Source organism: Columba livia, chromosome 6 (genome assembly GCF_036013475.1).
Source record: "Columba livia isolate bColLiv1 breed racing homer chromosome 6, bColLiv1.pat.W.v2, whole genome shotgun sequence".
NCBI classification, from domain to species: domain Eukaryota; kingdom Metazoa; phylum Chordata; class Aves; order Columbiformes; family Columbidae; genus Columba; species Columba livia.
Genome location: NC_088607.1, coordinates 2,564,676 through 2,586,061, shown reverse-complemented (window position 1 = coordinate 2,586,061; position 21,386 = coordinate 2,564,676). Strand labels below are relative to the sequence as shown.

At 40.8% G+C, this 21,386-nt stretch overlaps 1 long non-coding RNA gene across 1 annotated transcript in view; it reads left to right on the top strand.

Moving 5' to 3' along the window:
* The first annotated feature begins 2,981 nt into the window (after nucleotides 1-2,981).
* LOC110363080 (uncharacterized) overlaps nucleotides 2,982-21,386 on the top strand; it is a 115,079-nt gene continuing 96,674 nt past the window's right edge. Inside the window, exons 1-4 of the long non-coding RNA XR_010473361.1 lie at nucleotides 2,982-5,621; nucleotides 6,106-9,682; nucleotides 16,696-17,919; nucleotides 20,448-20,597. This is a non-coding gene — a long non-coding RNA (uncharacterized LOC110363080). The remainder of the gene's footprint in view (nucleotides 5,622-6,105; nucleotides 9,683-16,695; nucleotides 17,920-20,447; nucleotides 20,598-21,386) is intronic.

Genomic DNA, 21,386 nt, shown 5'->3' with positions numbered 1-21,386 from the left:
CTTCATTTCTCCTTTTCTCCTCCAAATTTTTCTGTCTTGTTATTATCAGAACTCGATAGTACTACTTGAAAATGTTTAATGTTTACCAGTGCGCTCTTAATTGTTTGAAGGTGTGACTTCCAAACCGTTTCTGCTTAACCACTGACTATATTTCATACCATTATGCTATTTTTTTTACCATTTTGTAGATATACTCTTATGTTTGTTATGAAGGGAGCACACAGCAGGTCTCGTTTCGGCCGCTTGTCCCCAGCCATGCCACTAGGACCATCGCTAGGAACAAGTTACCAACCTTGGCCAGTTTTCTACCATCCATAAAGAACCCGGCCAAATATTTCTGACTAATTGCTTTTCTTATAAGAAAAATGAAGTCATAATTTTAGGAGATCTTGTTTCACTGGAATAAACATGAGTGAAACCCATCATTAAATCGACATTCTGGACTTAATAACCTGATGCTCTTCCACTTTCAACGTAATTAAAACTTTCTATTTAGATCAAAGGGTTGCATGCAGATCTAAACCCAAAGTGGCTGGGACTGTATGGACAAGAGATCGTAATTTTTCTAGGGTCCCCTTTGACTTTTTGAATGCCAACAGATAATATTGATGCAGATACCGACAGGCTCTTCCAACTTCATGGCCCTTTTCTGAAGGAAGATGTAGTCAATTCCTTGGCAGATGACTTTTTAGATGTATTTCAAGGGTCATGAGGTTCACCCTGATATTTAAGTTTAGTGGTATGAACTGCCTATGGAGCATTTAACTTATATATCCTCACTACTATTATGTCTTTCCACAGTTTTCTCCCTATGCACCAAGGTGACAACCCATCACGCAATCCACTTGGTATCATCTATCACATTACTGTTAAAAATCACATTTTTGGAACCAAGCTTGCTGGCCTTGTTTAACAATGTAGCTCCAAGCTTGGTCGTCCTTATTTCCTAAACTGTTTTTCTAATTTATTTCTGATTCAATGTTCATGTTTTGTACCATTGAATGGGCTGCAAGCAGACTGCTAAAGTGATAGAAACAGGCTCGGAAAGAAAAAGAGAATAAGCTCCTCCAATTAGTTTTTATGCCACTGATTTTACTAATTTTTATGAATTTTGTAAACAATTTGAGATTTGTTTTCTTCCTGGAAGTAAATTTAGGGTTAGTGAGAAACACCTGAAGGGTAAAAGGAGAGGGACTTGGTCTTCACAATAGCAAATGTGGATGTTTCTTCTTTATTTGTCATTTCTTCGAAAGCTTCATTCCATTAGAAGAACAATTGTATGATTTTTCTCTTGCTCTGAAGTGAGTGATAATAGTGTAATGAACACCGAGGTGTTCTAGATACTAATAACTGTGCATTGTCCTTAGAAGATCCTTAAAAAAGAAGCAAAGGGACCCCATTAAAATAAAGAGGTTCTAATAGCTCTGCGAAGATAAAATAAAAACTTGTATCCTGTTCTTTGGCTCACCCCATGTCTAGAATATGGAATATTAGACCATCTATTGCCTTGTCCCATCTGTGATAGCAACATTTTTGTATTCTGTTGAAGAGGAGGCTTGAGTCTGGTCCTTGAGGCTCCAATAGTTTCAACTGAAGATCTTAAGGTTATGTTTTCAATATTTTTCATTAAAATTTAGTGAAGAAGTTTCTGTGGGAGCAAATCTACTGAATTGCCACCCCATGGGCTTTGCTGCCAGGGAACATGTTTGCTCCAGAACCTGAATCGCCTTCAGTCCGAGCATCTTCAGCCTTACCCGTTCTAACATAAGTTTACACCCTGTGTATGAGAAGAGTAAAGCAAACTTGAACTCAATAATAACCCACCAAACTCTGACTGGTCATTCAAGTTTCCGTTTAAAGAAAACTCAACTTGATATCCATAGGTGTTCCTTGGTAGGAGGCTGAAGGACAAGGCAGAAGAACAAAAAAAGGGCAGATAGATTCATTATTTTGTTTAATTATGCAACTGTAATAAATTTAGATAACATGATGACTGAAATTTTGCTATTAAATTATTATTGACTTATTACAGACTAAAATACAGATTTTGCTAAAAGTGTAGGACCTCCATCAGTTACTTTCTTATAGTAATTATTTGTAATTGTAGAATACCCACTTTAAAATAGAACTGTGACATTTCAGGAAGTTTACAATGTGCGACTGGGTAAAATAAACTTTGTTCTAAATATCATTCCTATCTATTTTGCAGTGCAGATTGCCCTGTTTTTCTGGTGGCTAAGTAAATATTGTGTGTGTGACCAGCCCCAGTGTTCCATGCAAAACTTTATTGGTGGCTTTATTTTTTTAAAAAATATAATATCATCTGGATTTCGAAAGAAATCCTAGTGGTAGCCCCTGACCCAAATGTACATCAAGTGCTGTTCCCCTATGGCCCTGGCCTATTTATTGCTTTCCTAACTGCTCGAGTTCAAAGAGGAGCTCGGAACAAAATTGAAAATGAGCTTGGGGTCTTTTTCTAGTCCCAATTTGTTCGCTTCCAAAACCACTACCCAATTTAGCACGATTGGCAGCATCTGCTCAGGAGAGGGCAGGGGCTGGGAGGGCAAAACCAGCATGAAGGGCCTTGCCAGCCCTGCCAGGCCTGATGGAATTCCTCAGCTCTACGAGATTCATTAGCATGCAAAACCGAAGGAGGAAAGAGAAAGTTCCGTGTGTCTCCCTTCTTCTTTCTCCCCTTCTTCTTTCTCCCCTTCTTCTTTCTCCCCTTCTTCTTTCTCCCCTTCTTCTTTCTCCCCTTCTTCTTTCTCCCCTTCTTCTTTCTCCCCTTCTTCTTTCTCCCCTTCTTCTTTCTCCCCTTCTTCTTTCTCCCCTTCTTCTTTCTCCCCTTCTTCTTTCTCCCCTTCTTCTTTCTCCCCTTCTTCTTTCTCCCCTTCTTCTTTCTCCCCTTCTTCTTTCTCCCCTTCTTCTTTCTCCCCTTCTTCTTTCTCCCCTTCTTCTTTCTCCCCTTCTTCTTTCTCCCCTTCTTCTTTCTCCCCTTCTTCTTTCTCCCCTTCTTCTTTCTCCCCTTCTTCTTTCTCCCCTTCTTCTTTCTCCCCAGTGCCTTCTCAAAATATGTGTATTTCAGTATAATGTACTCTGACAACAAGGCAACTAAATTATTGCTCGTGACTAAATATCGATGCACTGCTGTTTATCGAAGGTGTCGTAGAGGTGGAAAACAGCCGATAAACAAACAGTATTGCATATTTTCAGAAGAAATATTTCTTGTTTCAGTTGTCCCTTGTGTTTAGGAGGATGTACCTGTCGTGTATGTAATTGATACGTGTTTTGCTGTGCAGAGAAAAGGTTTTGGGTTGAAACCCCGAGGTGCTGGGCCTCTTGATTGCCCACTGAATTTGGTGGAAGTTGAGTGTCCAGCAGCACCTTGCACAGCTGTGATTCTGCTTTGGAGATTAATTGGTTGCCCAGAATTGAAGCATTTATCTTATTTTTATAGAGATGCATGACTTTGTTTGAATGGTTTACGTGAATGCCTTTTCAGAACGAAAAGAAATCATGTTAAGATAAATACTTGTTAAGATAAATACATGTTAAGATAAATACTTGTGTATGAAGAAGGCTGAAAATGTGAATGAGATGTAAAAGAAATTGGTCTCATCCTTGTCCTAGTGATGAATTTTGAAAATATAGCATTAGATCACATAAATTACTGCTCTTAGATTAATCTCTTTAGTAACTTCGTGTTTACCAGGACTCATCGTTCTCCTGTTTCAGGTTATTTTCTGGCATCAGCAGTTGTTACATATCATCTGTATGTGATTTTGTAAATACCTGAGTATTAGCAGTTTAATTGCTTTTGGATGTAAACCAGACATAGATGAAAACTGTCCTGCTATAAACTAGTAGTAAAATCAACGTGGAGGGTTTAGATTGCGGGGTGACGATAAAACCCTGGCAGATGTATTGTTAACCTCCTCTCCCCCCCTGCCTCCCCCTTTTGCCCCTCCCTCTCCCCACTTCCCACTCAGCACAGGCGATTGGGAGGGACAGAAGGACAGAGAGAAGAGAGTTGGAAAAATTAACAATGTTTTACTAATGCTAATAATAAGAATAGAGAAAATAATACAAAATATACAAAACCAATCTTGAAAGTCTCAGCAACTGCAGAGCCGGCAACCAAAGTCCTGGACTGGACTCTGCAGCCAACCGGAGCTGGATTCAGTCTGTCACTAGGCCTCAGTTTGCAGGGACGACTAGCAAGGTCCTCTCCTAATGTCGGCCATGAGCAGAAGAAAAGAGGGAAAAAAGGGACGAGATCCTCGCGATCTCCCACTTTTATATGAAGTGTCTACGTGAATGGAATGTTATACACAGTTGGTCAGTTTCTTGGTCACTTGTTTCTCGTCGCCCTCCATCCATGTTTATCAATAAGTTTGCATTCCATTGCTAGGTTTACCAAAACATGTGTCTGGTTCTCCAGGAAAACGCAGCCAACATGAAGGCTTTAGCTGACAGGCAAAATCACTAAAAGAGAAACTTGTTTTTAACAAAACTGGGACAATCAACTAAGTAAAACCAATAAAACAAAGTAAGACAAGTAATACAATTAAAGACTTAAAAATTAAAAATGAAACTCAAACAACCTTTTTGGTTTGCTTGAAGTATTGATGGAGTAGCAAAAGAAAACATACACAAACGTTGCTCTTTAAACACTTATTTAGATTATGTTACTGTTCTCCTGATTTTTTTCCCTCAGTTTCATGTGTATCCGATGTCAAGAGACACATCACCCAATGAAGCAGGTGCCTTGTATAAGCAGAAATAGAATTAAACCTTTGATAATTTTGATTTTGAAATATTGAGGTGATCTTACTTCCTCTGTGCTTTTAAGGTCTCTTTATTAAAAATACACATGCTTGAATTTATATAGATATACTTCCTCCTGCAATTAATTATGTGTCAATGAAAAGCATTTACTCTTGCCTACAGAAATCCACCCCTGAAGTTTCTTCATCTGCAAATAGGATTTCTGACCTTTTTTGTTGAATATTTCATATAGGTACCAAATGAAACCTTAAGTTTATCAGTTCCATTTTTAATGTATTAGGTTCCAAAGTTGCATCCATTTATGCAGTAAATTAACTTGAATTTTGATAGAAGTGGAAATGACAGAAACGCAAGTCAGGTTTTATGGTGAACATACCTTAAAGAAAATACCAATGTGTAAACAAAATGAGAAACAGGAGATCTTTGTCATTTAGCAGATGTCAAACGGAAGTGGGTTGAGCCTGCGATATAGAAAGTTGTGGTTATAAATTAATCAGCAGCTGTGCAGCTGCCAACATTTGTAATGTTCAAACATAATACGTTCCCTTTTTTTGTATTAAACTTTAGATAGACATACTCTTCCTCATCAAAACCCAGGCTTTACTATTTGGATTCTTTTTATTTCAGAGAAGTGAAAATTCAGAGTATTCCTAAATGGTGAGCCAGGGCAGAGCTCAACTCCAAATATTGAGTGTTTGGCCTGACTCCTTTCCCCACAAATTGTTAATTTACCTTCAGTAAAGTGTTGGTTTTCCTCCTTAATGCTACGATCGCCTATTGGATCTTCTCATATGACTTTCAGAGCTTCGACGAGGACAGTTCGCCTTCTCCAGGTGAGCAGCCCTTGGGTTTTCCACCCAGCGCTTTCATCCTTGAGCTGTTCCGTTGGTCATTCACCCTGTGTTTGTACATCACGTACATTGACTGATTGGAGACACCACGTGTCTCCAGGGCCATCCCATCTCATGGTTATCTCTGATTCTGCTCAGCATAAAGCACCTGGACTGGGAAGGAGGTTGACTGTGTTTCTTTACTTTTCTCCTCCTGTAATGTGGGAAGAGTTGAAAAGATCTCCCTCTGCTCAGAAGAAAATGAGAGAAAACAGCAGGGATGCCTGAGCCTGGTTATTTCTTCTTCATATGCTTGGCTACACATGCTCCTCTTTTTTTTTTTGTTTTGTTTTTCTTTGTAATTATCATCATTTCTTTAATGCTGCATGCACGGGAGTTTCGATCTCTGTAACGCAAATTCCTACCTATGCCATTTTTTGGTTTAAGATTATTCTATTGCTTAATCAATTCCTTGATTATTTTGCAGACAATATCCCCAGCAATGACAAGAGTCTAAATTATATTCACCTAAGTCTTCAAAGGGCAACCTGGGCTCTGGGAGCATCCTTATCGTGAGTACCTTCAAGAGCTGGGGATGCCAGCAGTGCTGAGCACCACATCCAGCTTAGCAGAGGTTCTGGTGAGGACCTACCTTGAATTCTGGGGTCAGTGTTGGACCCTTCACACCAGGAAAGCCCTTGAGGTGCTGGAGCAAGTGGAGAGAAGGGAACGGAGCTGGTGAGGGGCTGGAGCACAAGTGTGATGGAGCGGCTGAGGGACCTGGGGGGTTCAGCTGGAGAACAGGAGCTGAGGGGAGACCTTCTGATCTCTGAACTGCCTGAAAGGAGCTTGGAGCCAGGGGGGTCGGGCTCTGCTCCCCAGGAACAAGCACCAGGAGCAGAGGAAACGGCCTCAAATTGCACCAGGGGAGGTTGAGGTTGGATCTGGGAACAATTTCTTCCCCAAAGGGCTGTGGGGCATTGGAACAGGCTGCCCAGGGCAGTGCTGGAGTCACTGTCCCTGGAGGAGTTGAATAGATGGGGATGAGGTTCTCAGGGACATGGTTTAGTGCTAGAATTACATCATGGTTGGTCTTGGTGATTTTGAGGGTCTCTTCCAACCAAAATGATTCTATGATTCTGACTGAACGTCACCATAGCAGAGCTGTTCAGACCACCTGTATGAGCATGGTCCTAACTCCACAGGGGCTGGATGGCCTGCAACTCAGTGGAGAATCTTCTTCCCACGGCAACATTCTGGTCTAATAACGTCCACAGAGTGCAGAGGACCATCTTCCTTCTTGTACTCTTCTCCTATGGTGAATGGTAAAGTGCGATTTGAATGAAGTAGGAAATATTTGGACAACATCCCAGAGGGAAAGAGAACTGAATACAGTCCCACAGAGAGAACGGCAAGAGAATGAAAAGCAGATATTTTTATAATATCAGCCATACCAGGTTACTAGCAATAAATTTCCAAACAAGTAGGAGAGATACGATTTGGCCGGACTAATTTTCAAGTCTTCAGATTTACTGAATAGATTTAGCTTTAAATATATTTTGACACTTCAGAAACAGAGTGTGTTTTCTCAGAGCAAGGCAGAGACTTCTGTTGGAAAGTCAATTTCCAGCTGCCTTGTATGAGGCGTGAACACGAGTATGTGTCTCTGTGGCATAAATTAACTTGCCGAAAACACTTGACGATAATTCTCATCCCAGCACGACTGCTGTGCCTTTGAACAGGCTGACACTCCAGCCGGGTGAAGTTTCCAAGTGTGTGGGGACTCTGACATCCAAGAACAATGTCCTGGATTGCATAGTGGTCAAACTCCATCATCTCCAGCTCCATCGGGAGCAGAAATTTGTGCAGTTACCTATGGGAAGAGCAGCTGCGGTGTTACCAGAGTTCCTACCCTTTTTAATAGAATGTTCTTGAAATAAAGTACATTTTCTGTCACCTATGACTGTTGTAACAGATATCTCAAGTGGAAGCTGGGGATTTCTCTTTAGGCTTGATAACTACTGTTACCTTGCAGCAGAAAGTTTGCTATAGTTACCCCCTGGGGCAGAATAATTCCCCTTAAAATCACAGACTGTAGGTTCTTTCACTGACACGTTAGTACTACAGCAATAGGTAGGGAAGGAAGGAGCAAGGTTGTCACTTTGCTAGAATATGATTTGTCTGTGCCTTGGTAAATTCAGTTTTACATCACATCTAAACCACTGTCCCTTCTGGCGCTCCAAAACACACCCCATAGTGATTCCTTTCTGTAGAACGGTTTCTCAATCCCTCCATCCTGGAAATGCTGCACAAGCAGAAACTTGCTCATCACTTTCCAGTACAAGTGCCAACACATCTTCTCTAGGGAGGAAGCAAGTCCAGGCTTGCTGCCAAATGATGTTACCCTGTCTTAGGCCCTGCTATTGTTTTATGTCTTCTTTCCAGTTCTTATAATCTCCAGGACCGTTGGGAGCCTCACGCGGGTCTCAGGCCACATCATTTTGATAACCCAGCTCGGGACGAGCGGTACAGATTCCAAAAGTGACAAATTCCTCCGACAATCGACTCATCATCCTTTCATTTTTTGCCGAACTCCCATGACAGCGCTGCAGACAGATGTTACACCCTGAACCCCACTTCTAGACATTGAGCTTGAATGTTTGCCAAGGACCGCTTGGGAGACAGAGAGACCAGTCAGGACATAGGACATCCAGCTGGCGGGGCTCCCTTCCTCACCTTGACTTCAGTGCTGAAGGAATCCATCAAGTGGCTCAGCTTATCTGTTCTCTAAAGGGGTTTCAGTAATTATGAGCTGTTCAGAATCTCTTCAACCATTTAATCTTTTTTTTCTGAGGTTTAGCTACATTCAGTATCTTTGTATTGTATATGTATATATGTTTATCACATCAATTTCTGTCTATCCATAAATCACCTTTGTCACCCGGAGGTTCAACATTCACATGCAAATTTGCACTACAGTATTTTGCGTGTCAGAAGCATTCCTAGGTAATTTTTTAAAAGCATTGCTGTGTGTTTGAGGGATGCTGATATCTTATTATGCCTCTCCTTATACTTGGCAGAGGTACATTGCCAAGTGCCTGTCTCATGCCCTGTTTCCTCTGAAATGCCCAGCAAAAGAGAGAAAGCATTGCAAATTTGTAGCTGGTGATGTTGTCTTTTGTCTCCTAGACCTTGTTATTACCTCATTTATGATTATTTTAATCTCCTCTGTGATATTTTGATCTTATATGATCTTTCCCTCCCTTTGGCTGATGTGGGCCAAGGCTTTTCTGAAGTTATTTTCGCGTGCATCTTTGGTTTTCTGAGTTACATTGGTGATGTTTGGGTATGTGTTTTATTTGAGGAGTAGGTGGTTCACACAAATGAGCACATCACGTTGCGTATTCCTAGCAGGTTTTTCATTCAGAACAAGTTTTGAGAGAATGCTGAAGCCAGGTGCCCTCAGAGCCCAATTCTAAGTCTGGTTCATCCAGGTCAAAGCCAACTCCGAGCATCTTCAGGGGACATTGGTTGTGTTTCTCTGGGGAGGTACCAGGTGCCCTGTCTACCGTTCAACGCCGGTTATAGTTCAGAGAAAGAGAAAACCCAGAGCTGCCGTTGAATGGGGTTGCTAATACAGCTTCTCCTATCTGTCTTTTATCCCTTCTAAATGGAATTTCTGCTGGTAGGTTTTTATTTCAGTAACAGGGGATTGACGGATCGCTGCGGTGGCTCCTCCCTAGCCTTGCTCTTAGCAGTCGAGAAAGGCTGAAGACTATCAGCTGCAGCCACAGTGGATATGGGGATTCATAAAGAGTCTGAACTCTTTGTGTTCCAGGAGCAAAGGATCACTTAGAAGGAAAGTTAATTCTGAGAACAGCATGTTGACTCCGGGGAAGGGGGTAGGAAGAGGCGTTTCAGTCAGGCTTGGCAAATAACCACATCTTCCCTTTTCCTTGCAGAGGTTTCTTAACTCCATTTCTTTTCCTTGAGGACTTGTGCAGAGGGTGTAACCACTGGACAAAGCAAAGGGAGGAATCACAGGTCGATGCAGGATCCAAAGAGTAAGTAGAACATTAGCTGCTGTCTTGGAAAGCCAACATGAAGATGGGGTCAGGTCGCCAATGATGTCCTGTTTGTCTCTCTCAACACGAGTCAATCATTCTCTCTCCATTGCCCCTTGTTTGTCAATATTTGCAAATGTTTGGCCTTTTAAAGTACAAATGCGTAACAAATTGGTTTAATTAACTGTAAAAAACAACCCACTTTCTCTATGGTATTTATGTTTTTAAGTATATATGCAAGGGATAAAAGAAGTAATAATGACATACACAGTATTTTCAGGCTACAGAGTATTTTCAAAGGACAGTTGTTATTTAAAATTACTTTATATGATGATTTTGAATACTGTCAGTCTCTGATGCAGACTATGCATCCTTGCTATTAAAAAAATTAAATAGTCAAGTCACAGTTTTGAAAAGTGGCTGCTGTGAATAGGGAGTTACTGTATTTTATCAAAAATGTAATGAGTTTAATGTACATAGTTACACAACACTCGAGTGTCTCTTCAGATTAAAGCCTGCCCAAAATATACATTGACACAACAGACCGTAGCTGCTCCAGTCCAGTCTGTCACTGCGATGTGCCACAAATTGATTCTGAGCACATATTGAGTACACGTCTCCAGGGAGCTGCACTTTGGTGCTCATTCAAAAACAGTAGCAAAAATGAACTGCGATACTTCCTGTGGCCAGAACTTGATTTAAAATCATTTTGTTTTATCTAGAGGCTATGTTTCTTTAAACATTCAAAAATATTTGTCACCCAGGAGTGTAATTTTTAAAAACGTGCTTTAGTTTTCTTGTGCTCAAAAGGGAAAAAAAGATAGTGTTTTCACGTTCACCTAAATGAGAATTAGACCCGATGACTTAAGTCTTTGCAACTATACAAAATTATTTAGTCATCAGGAGTCAGTCAAAGGTTTTACTATCATAACTGGTTATTATGGAGACTTTTCTGTTCCGATGTGTTGCATCCAATCATATCGTGTAGTGGTGACTGAGGAAAAGCAGATAAACTAGAGACCATGTGGCTTTGAGGATGATGCCCAAAGTGCTGCCCAGAAAGAAATGGGAGACAAAAGGTGGGTCAAGGTTGAGATCACTTACAGGACAGATTTGCCACCAGCTGTGCTCTCCTCAGCATAATTAAAATATCTCTCTCTGGAATATTTCTCCCCAACTTGTGTTTTGTCAGCTCAACGTTCTTCCTGCCCTCCTGCAATGTGGCGTTGGCATTTAATGCGTTGTGCTCGTTTGGTGACTCTGTGCTCCTTGGGTCTTGAACCTTTGTGCTATATCTAGCAAGCTCTGACCTACAGAATGCTGTTACATGGTGTTTGAAAGTGCCAGGAAATAAAGCACGACATGGAGGAATAACGTTCTACAGAGCAAAAAGATAAATAGAAGGAAGTAGCTCGATCTGTCTAAACAGATCTCTCCAAGCTGCTATACATGCAAATCTGCTAAGATCTTGGTCTGACGTCTTCAAGTACAATTTAACTAGCTTGAACTACTAAAATAATGTAGACATAATTGTCAATGAATAAGTTTGTTTTACATAGAATTCATTTTTCTTTGAAGAAATGAGCATGGGAACTCCTGAATAACGTGACGTGCTTGGTAGGGTTGTTACAATGAGTAGAACTAAATTTTTGTGAGGAACAGAGAGCAAAAAATGTATGTGTTTATAGTGTTGTGGACTCAAAAGTTTCCACAACAGCATGTGTTTTAGTGGTGTTGTAGAACTAAGTTGGCATCTGATCGAGGTCAATGTGGTCGTGTTGTTCCACTTGGAATGACGGGTCTGTGTTTGTTTATATCAGATGAAGTGTGAACCTGTGAAATGTTGTGCAGCCGGACTATGTTAAGGCATTAACTGTCAGATTTCTTGACCTGAATGTTATATAGTTTATTGAAGTTTCAAGAAAATATTACATAGTTCGACTTCAGAGGGTATCTTCCATTAATCCTGAGCAGTCCCATTAAAAAATAGCAGCAGACCTTGATGAACACTTTTTACTCTCATCAGAATAGCTTGATCTTGTGCTTGTGAGTATCAGAAAGTGATTCTTCAGGATTATGTTCAAATAAATGTGGCATGAAAACTGGTGTACAGGTTTATATTCAAGCTGGACAGACATGCCCAGTTTCCTGCTGTAATATTTGGACACCGTTACCAACCCCTGTTCTACTTTTTCATTACAACGATCCTGTTCAGGCCCCATCTATGGTTAATCTAGGGTACGATTGTCGCTTCTTGAGCAAAACCTTCACGTGCTGAAGACCCAAAAAAAGGGCCAGAAAAGGAAACAGTCCAGGATTTGGACTCTCATTTACTTTTGTGGAGGTTCCTGTCTTTATGTAGTAGTTGCGATCCCCTCGATGCTGTCCGTTGTCTCTAACACAATGGTAAAAATGTACCAGCAAATGGAAAAATTGGGACAGAGAGCTGGGACTTTATACACAACTAGGAATCAATTTATTTGGGGTTAGAGGACAAAATAGCATGTATTTCCAGGTCTCAACCCACAGAAGGAGTTGGTGCTTTAGGTCAAGATGAGTTTAATTCAAAGCAACATGAAGTCAATGGATTGACTTCCAGGAGGCTTTGGACCCGACCCATAAAATCCCAGCACATTCCACAGCAGAAAGACTGAATGAGGACATTTGTTTCATGGGGAACCCGTAACATAGACGAGTGTTTGTAGCAGCTTTTGAAATGTGCATTTATGTGCAATCAAGCTCGTAAGTTTATGTCTATTGTATATATACAATTTGGAGTAGCATTCTTAAAGCGTTAGGAAAAATATTTGTTTTGTTGCACTTCTACTATTACACATTATGTTTTATTGTAACTTTCCACTGAAAGAAAACCTTTACTGGAAAAAAAAAATCACCTTGTTCATTTGTTAGTGAGGCTGCTTGCAAAGAGTCCTCCAGAAAGTCAGTTTGGTTCTCGGTCTTACTTGTGAGCTTTGCTGTGTTAGATAAAGCCTTGGTTATCAATAGAGGAAAAGGCTTTTGTAAACCTCTGTACTAACATGGGGGCCCAGAAAAGCTTGAAAATATTGGTGATTTTGTCCGTTATGCCAGGTGACAATCAGATTTTATCAAATGTTTTGCTGCACACAAAGAGGACAGCTGTACAAGGACAGGTGTCTGCATGGCTTGATGGTTTAGTCTGAGCTTAACATGCGAAAGCTGGGCCTTGTTTCAGACTCTCCCCTATGAAAAGAGCCTTGAACAGCCTTACAGATTTATATAAAGACCTATAGATAAGCTTTGCTCTCTCAAAATGTGGCACGATCAGTGACAAAACTTTGTAGGAAATAGCAACAGTGGAGCAGCATTGGGACACTAAAGCAGTACATGGAATTGAAGTGGTAGCTGAGTTCTGATGTAAAAAAATATCTAAAGTGAAAACCATCATCACTGTTCCTCTGCACGGCCATGAGATCAGGACAATTACAGTCATTAAACACTGCTCTGGAATTGTTTCCATACATAGTGTCATTGTGTCCTTCTATAAAATGAGCTCCTGGTAATATATATAGTTAAAATATACCGAATGACCAGGGATAACTGAAATACAACCAAGGCAAATGTGACGTTCAGCATCACTCATGGGGCATACACACAATTCTTAAACGGGGCAAAACGTGTGTGCCAGGGCCGTGCTGGCCCGTGCGAAAAGCCATTACTGCAGATGTTCAAAATCAGAAGCATTTGGTGAAAAACAACTGCAAAAAATGCAGAAAGCGATACCGATGTCATGTGTGGCTGTTGACCTATGGCAAGAAAAAATTGAATTCTCATACTGTTTTGGTCATCATTCCCCATTTAGTTCAAATCTTTCAAAGTTGTGACACTACAAACAGCCATTTTTGAGGGGAATTCAGAACTATCCACCCACGGTTGGCATTTTTTGGGTTGTCCCGGTGAAAATAAGGGATTTTACACAAGTGTGGTTAGAAAGTACAATTCGTGAACACATTTGCATCGTACATGATGATGAATGATTATGCTCGTATTATTTAACAGAGCATTTGCCATATCAAGAGAGACTATATCCAGCAGAGGCAATTCAAACCACCAAAACCCAAGAAAACAAACCATAAGAAAAGGGAAGAGCTTGGTGGTGTAAGAAGAACCTTTCCTCTTAAATTCCTGACCACCAACTAGCTCTGTTTTCAAACTCTAAATCCAGTTAAATGTTTTGCACAACATTTTTCTCGATTAAAGAGGAACACGAAAATTAACGCTGAAACTTCCAGAGCTGTTCAGTTTGATGTTTCTGAAACCGGTTCCCTGCGACCAAACTCTCTTGGGTACCCAGGAAATCTCTTAATCTTTATTTGGCAGAGTGTATTTAAAGGCTGGATAATTTCTGCTTATTTAATACCTGGTTAACTCCTTGGCACTAGATAAACACATTTCTATTAAGTAAAATTTGTGTTTGCGCCGGTTTGTTTAACTAACAGTCATTCTCTTTCAGTGTCATTTAAGCTTCATCTATTTTCTAGGGGATTTTCCCCTTAGTATAAAATTCAGTTCACCAGCATTTACTCCAATACAATTTTAGCAAAGTTTAGCACAATAACATTTTCTTTCCTCTTTACTTACCTAGTACAAACAAATCTAGACACGACCATTTCTGGGTGCAGACAGCGAGATCTCACTGATATGCAGGATTCTGCCCAAAAACGGGCAATAAAGATATTTAACACAAGGACAGTTCTACAAATCCCTTCTACAAAACACACCATGTGCTCCATAATGTCTACAGAGCAGGAAAGGCTTTGGTCTATATGGCGTTCTCTAAAAAAATACATTGAGTTGAACAATTTTAAACGAGTTTCTGAATAACCAGTGCCCACAGCAGTGATCTAAATTAAAATCCTAGCTAAAAATCCAATACTGCAAATGAGCTTTCTGACAAAATTTGGGAGAATTGGAGTTCCCAACCCAGCAAGATCATTTCCTTCAAACTTTATTTGCTCCTCAAAGCCATTAATGTCTGGGGAGTGGTCGAAACCACTCAGCCACCGAACTGCAGGTGAACGTTTCTTGATTGAGGGACTAAAGCAAACTTTTTGGTAACCATTCGCAGAGAGCAAAATAGGTTGTGTTGACTCTTTGAGAGGTAAGTGTTTGCCTCTGGGCGGAGAGAGCGAACATGGAAAATTTCAGCCCCACAGGAATTCGAGCAAATTAAGAGCAAGTGGGTTTGGGGGCTGGAGTCACCGGGGTGGCGCAGCTTGAGATGTCACCTCTGCTGCAATCTGTGCTATCAGATATTCCTGCTGAAGGACTCTGGTACGCTTTATCTCTGGGAAAAAACACAGGCATGAAGCTAACGATATACTGGAGGTAAAACCAAGATAGGTGCTTTCCATCTGATGCTGGGTTTGGTGTTAAATCTCTCTGCCATGCAACATGTGGGGACGGGGACACGGAGTTTGTGGGGACGGAGACGGGCACCGCGCTCTGCTACCATCGGCTTGTATGACAAATGGGTCAATAATGTGGAAACCAAGTTATTTATTATTTAAAGCTGCAGCAAGCTGCGTGACAGAGGTTCAGACTCTTTGGAATTAGTCTCTCCAGGCTTGCGAAGCCACTGCCATTTGCCTTTTAGGGTTGGGTGAAATGCAAATTTGAGAGGTGCCAGAATTTGTGTGTGTGATTCACAGCAGGGCTGGGATGAGAGAGACGGAAACTGTGTCTGTCTCTGTAAAAACAACCACCAAAAACCAAAAGAAAAATCTGGTCTTTTTCCCAAGCTCTCACAATGTTCACATTAAGCCAGCAAGTGATACTTAGCCCATTTCTAGACAGAATTATGAATCATGGTCTTCTGGGAATGCTGCCTTGTACACCTAAGAAATTGGAATTTGTGCAGACTTGAAAATAAGCTTGCTTGTAATACGGTCCTTGTTTTCTTTTTCCTAAAGCCTTAACAGAAAGGTCTTGCCTGCATGTAAAAATTGCAGCGTTATAAATAATTTGTTCTTTCCCTTTTGAGACTGACTGTAAAAATGGAAATGTTTGCTTTCAACCCGGTTTGTTGTCTGTTGACTTAATTTGGTAGCTGGCCAGATAAAAATCTATCGCTAATATATTTTGACACATTTACTTAGAATGTGTGTGACATCAGCTAGCTCTTACTATCTCAGGAGATGTCAGAGTGATGTCATGCAGTCACTTTATTTTAAATGAATTAAAGATGAATTACGACTCCTCCATAGGTTGTTGCACAAAGTGTAGCACCCATGAAGCTATATGGCCAAATTCATTTTGTATGAACTTACAACTATTTCAGGTTTTGTTGCAAAAGCAGAAATACTGATCTGGTATCTAATAGATGGGAGAAATAAAGTACAACGCAAAACAGGATCTTCAAGATATTTATCATTGCATGCTTTCTAATTTTGATTTATATTTGCTGTCTAACCTGCTTTTCTACAGCCTTGGCGTTCAGGAATAGAACCATCGACTGTTTCTATGACTGATTCATGGAAGAGTATAAATTACCAAATTAATACCTCTGCATATTATCTGCACTTAAGCTGCCAGTAGGGGGATTTGCATAGGTGACCTCAGTGTCTTAAAACTCAACATAAATATCAAATCAAGAAAATGATCTCACTGCTTTATAGATATGCCAAATTCATACTGAGAGTGCTTAGGATTCCATTTGTCCAGCCATTAATTTCCAGGTAATGGAGTTATTCCTTAGTTGAAATAACAGGAATAGTGGCTGGTTCACACAGATCAAAGGGATATCCAGATACAAACAAAACCAACCAAAAATTTCTGCCAAACTGATCGTGTTTGTGCGTGATCCCCTGTAAATGAGGTCACAGGTAGTAAAAGGCTTCTCCCCTAAGTCACAAATTGGTTTTGAACAATTAAAAATGACCCTTTGGTTACTGATAAGATATGAGTTGTATTTTCTAGTTTAACTCTGTGCTTTACTGAATTGATTTTTTTAAAACGTGTTTATTTGTTCCTAGTTTCCCATCACTGGGCTGAATCCAGAATTTTGTACGCTCTATGCGTGACCCAAAGTGCGTGTTGGAGATGTGACCAAGTGAGAAAACCAGAGAAACGCCACATGGCTTTGCAAAGACCTCCCAGCCTTCCTGCCCTGGAAAAGAAGACCCCATAAAGTCAGCCACGTGTTGAAGAGTGGTGAAAATGCCAAGTACGATGAGGAGAAACCATCCAGGTCACTCAGTTGGCCCTGCTCCACCTGGAAAAGTGTCTGAGCTCCAGAGATGGCACAACCAAAGGGTGCTGGTGGCTTGGTCCTGGCCAGGGCAGGTGCACCAGTGAGACTGTGATTCCTTCCTTCACTCCTTATGTTACATTCTTTTCAAACATGTATTTTGAGAAATTTTTGCTTTGGATTTGCTGGCTGTGTAGCTCAGAACCAGGTGCCTCTGGTCATGTGGAGGCAGGAGGAGCTCTTGGGACATGGGCACACTGGCCAGGACACGCTGCTGACCCTGCAGCTCACCTTTGTGCTCAGATATGGATTAGCAGAACAAGCTTATAACAAAATTGAAAAATCTAATTTTGATTAGTTTTTTCTTCCCCTGAGGAAAATTCACAATCTCTTTTTTTTTCCCCCTGACAGACAGTATTTTAGTTCTCATGTTCTTTATTTTACTAGTGACCATCTGCTGCTTTGTAGATACTTTCCTGATGTTGGACATTGATTTCTGTAACGATTCCCGTGCAACCTGGCTCTAATTATTTGACATTTTTTTCTGATTTTTAAAGTAGATTAGATACTATATTTTGATGTTGGCTCTGGTCGCTTACTTTTTCCTTCACAATGAAAAGAGAACATGCTGAAATGTAAATAACTTTTTAAGAAAATAAAATTCAACAAAGTGTGTAATGTTCTTGTAGAAACAGGAAGACATGCCATGGAGACTGTGCTTTTAGTTGTTGCCCTAAGCAGTCATCTAATGTGCTTTAGCAAGAATTGTGGCTTTCTGTAGATTTCTCAGCTCACCTGATCCATAAGGACGTGGTGCATGGAACCAGACCCCACCGGAGACGTGCATCTGCAGGGCATTTTGAATTTCTGTGCTCCCAGGATCTGCCGTGGGTGCTGCCATTAAGGAGAAGACCGAACCTTTGAACAGTTGGCCAAGGACCCTTGGAGCATCTCTCCAGACTCACCTGGACCCAGACAGCAGCAGAGGACCATGAACACTGTGGGTGAGGTAGGAGCCATCTCAGTTCTCGGTGACTTTTGCAAACATTGCCCCTAAACCCGATGCTGAAAAAGACCTTTTAAGGTCATCAAGTCCATCTGTTAACTCACCACTGCAAAGTTCACCACTATCAGATTGGTTATTAGGAACATTTCTTCATGGCCTCCTGTTAAAATATTTGGAGCCTGCAGTTCTGTTTTATCATTCCAACATCAATATCAGAGTTTAATGTCAATATTAGTATGAAGTGTCTGCAAGGGTTTGGGAAATAAGAATCATGGAGTTGCGAATCAGCGGAACAGGCTGCCCAGGGCAGCAATGGAGTCACCATCCCTGGAGGTGTTGAACAGACATGTAGATGAGGTTCTCAGGGACATGGGTTAGTGCCAGGGTTGGGTTAACTGTTGGGCTCGATGATTTTAAGGATCTCTTCCAAACAAAATGATTCTGTAATTCTATAAAACGTGTCCCTGAGAACTTCATCCCCGTGTCTGTCCAACGCCTCCAGGGATGGTGACTCCAGCACTGCCCTGGGCAGCCTGTTCCAATGCCCCACAGCCCTTTGGGGAAGAAATTGTTCCCCACATCCAACCTCAACCTCCCCTGGCGCAACTTGAGGCCGTTTCCTCTGCTCCTGGCGCTTGTTCCTGGGGAGCAGAGCCCGACCCCCCTGGCTCCAAGCTCCTTTCAGGCAGTTCAGAGATCAGAAGGTCTCCCCTCAGCTCCTGTTCTCCAGCTGAACCCCCCAGGTCCCTCAGCCGCTCCATCACACTTGTGCTCCATCCACTTCACCAGCTGCCGTCACCTCCTCAGGCGTGGAACAGCCCCAATACACTCACATATTGCACTGGTGGAGAAGTTATCCCAAAAAACCCTTAGAAAACACATATTGTTGTGGAAACATCCCACTGCATCCTGTTAAAATATTTAGAGCGTGCCGTTCTGTTTTATCATTCCGACATCAATATCAGAGTTAAATGTCAATATTAGTATGAAGTGTCTGTGAGGGTTTGGGAAATAAGAATCAGAAAGATCAAATATTTTATTTATGCACAGTAAATTTTTAAAGTCTCCCCTGTGTTTTGATCGAAAATGCATATTACTGAACAATTTCGTTTCAGAAGTCTTTCTCTGATGTAAGATTTATTAGGTATCTGCGATGGTCTGATTGAAATATTTGAAAAGTCAACGTTACCCTTACCTGCACCCTGGGCAGTGCTATTTAAAGGTCTCTGTTGTTCTGGGCTTCCTCTGTTAAAAGAAATAATAATTACAAACTCTTTGTGGTGTGTTGCCCGTCTGGAGCAATGCACAGTTTATAAATGTTTATATGTATATATATCTCTATATATGTTCCCTGGTCTTTTAAAACTACCCCCTGGTACAGCCTCAGGGCTCCCACCTGCCGCTCTGGGAGCCGCTATCATGGCTCTGGGTTTTTGGCTTTTTGTAGGAAATCTCCTTTGCTTTTGCTCTTATGAACACGGAGAAAACCCCTGCAAATAATAATAATAATAAGGGGGCAGATGGTCGCAGGTGACTTGCAGATGTGGTTGCAGAGGTTATTGAGAAATAAACTCCATGCAAAGGACCCAACACAGCAGATTTTTGCGGCAGAGTTATTTACTTGTCCTATATTTCAAGGGTACCCATAGATGCACATATTAATATTGCAGTGGAGCTCGGAAATATTTTCAGACAGAATTCAGCTCCCTGGAAAATTATTACGATAATACATATATATGGCATTGAATATTTTTGTAAAGTTAGTAAAGTGCAATTAATACATCCTGGGCTTTTATTTGTGAAGCAACATTTTTCTTTTCCTTTGAAATAAAATGTTTTAAGTAAGAATGATAGTGTAAAAGACAAACAAACAAAGTGAGCTCCCTTTAGAGACAAATTTTGTTGATTCTTAGTAATCTTTAAAAATTTACTGGCAACTAAACATGTTTGCCTTTAATTACTAATTACTGTCACGTAGCGTTCCCTTCACCTCCAGATGAAGGCTGCAACATGAGTTACAGACAGCTTTGCTGTTTTTGGTGGTTATCTTTTATATAAATAGCCTCTTTAAAATTTGCGATGGTTACTGTTGAATCCTTGTGCGTTGCAGATTATCATATTTTTAAACATTTCTGAGTATTTAGAAATGAGTTGTATCCATTTCCTCTTGAAACTGTAGTTGATGATAGCATTTTATAACTGAAGGCAGAACGAGAGATTCTTGCAGTTATTCGCTGTTTACATCCCTGCTTCCATATTTAATTTCACGCATTCAGAAACTGGGCCAAATCCTGGTAAAACCTCAGCATGTTCTGCTAATGTTCAATTGCTGATCTGACAGTGACCGCTGTCATAGCAGTGCTGTTTCTCCCCGAAAATCTGCTTTGCGTAGAATACCTTAAATTATTTTTATGGTTTAATTCATACATATATATCCATATGTGTTATTTATCTGTTTATAGATGTGTATGTATTTTTGTGCCTGTGGGTATATAAATATAACTCTCCAATATAATTCTTTCCTCTTTTAGGATATTACCCAGAGTGTGACCATCTATGAAGCTTTTGCTTAAATGACCCATGTTTGGCTGAGGCTCCTGTTCTTAATTAACAGCTAAAAGGATGAGTCTGCAGAGAAAAATTACAGCTCAGATTCACTCTACCAAGTGAAAAGCGAGAAGGTGGGTTGGACCAGATGATCTCCAGAGGTCCCTTTCGACCCCAACCGTCCTGTGAAGGTTGAGGACCAAGCGCCTGCATCCCGGGATGGAGCTGCTATGGGACAAGGGTTTAACAGCAGCTCGTGTCTTCACCGGGGGATGCTGCTGCTTCCTGGTTTTGACAGGACCCAGCATATTGTCATCAGTAAACAAATAACGCTAATAATAGACTAATTCTGGGCAGCCAGACAAGTGTTGCTGCTTCTCACTATCCCCCATGACAGCAGTGGGCTTTGCAGTCACATATGACCTTCCCCGAACTGTGTTCACATCACTTTCACTTTTCATCATAAGTAGCTATAACTGGGGAAAACAACTTGCTATAATTTTCACCACTTCAATATAAAGATTGACTTGAGCAACAACTCTATTTTTTTTAACTCGACAATGATTTTTTTTGGCATGGAAAGCACTACTACTTTATTCCTTTGCTCAAACGGATAATTTTAAAGCCCACGTAGAGGCTTTAAATGTACCGCTCGTGCCCTTTTCTGCCAAGGTTGTTTATTGGCATATAGAGAAACAGTTTGTGATTAATGAAACTGTTCATTATAGCCATTTATTTTACGCAGGAGCACCACATAGATGTTTATTGGAGGTGGTGGTGACATTGCGTGATCAGGGTCCCTGTCCAAGGGCTGGAGTATAATTATAGAATTGCTATCATTTGCATTTTGCCAGGATGCTGCCAGTAAATATTAATGGATTACTTTTTATTCATTTAGCCTGTGTTTTTGAAAGATGCCTAAA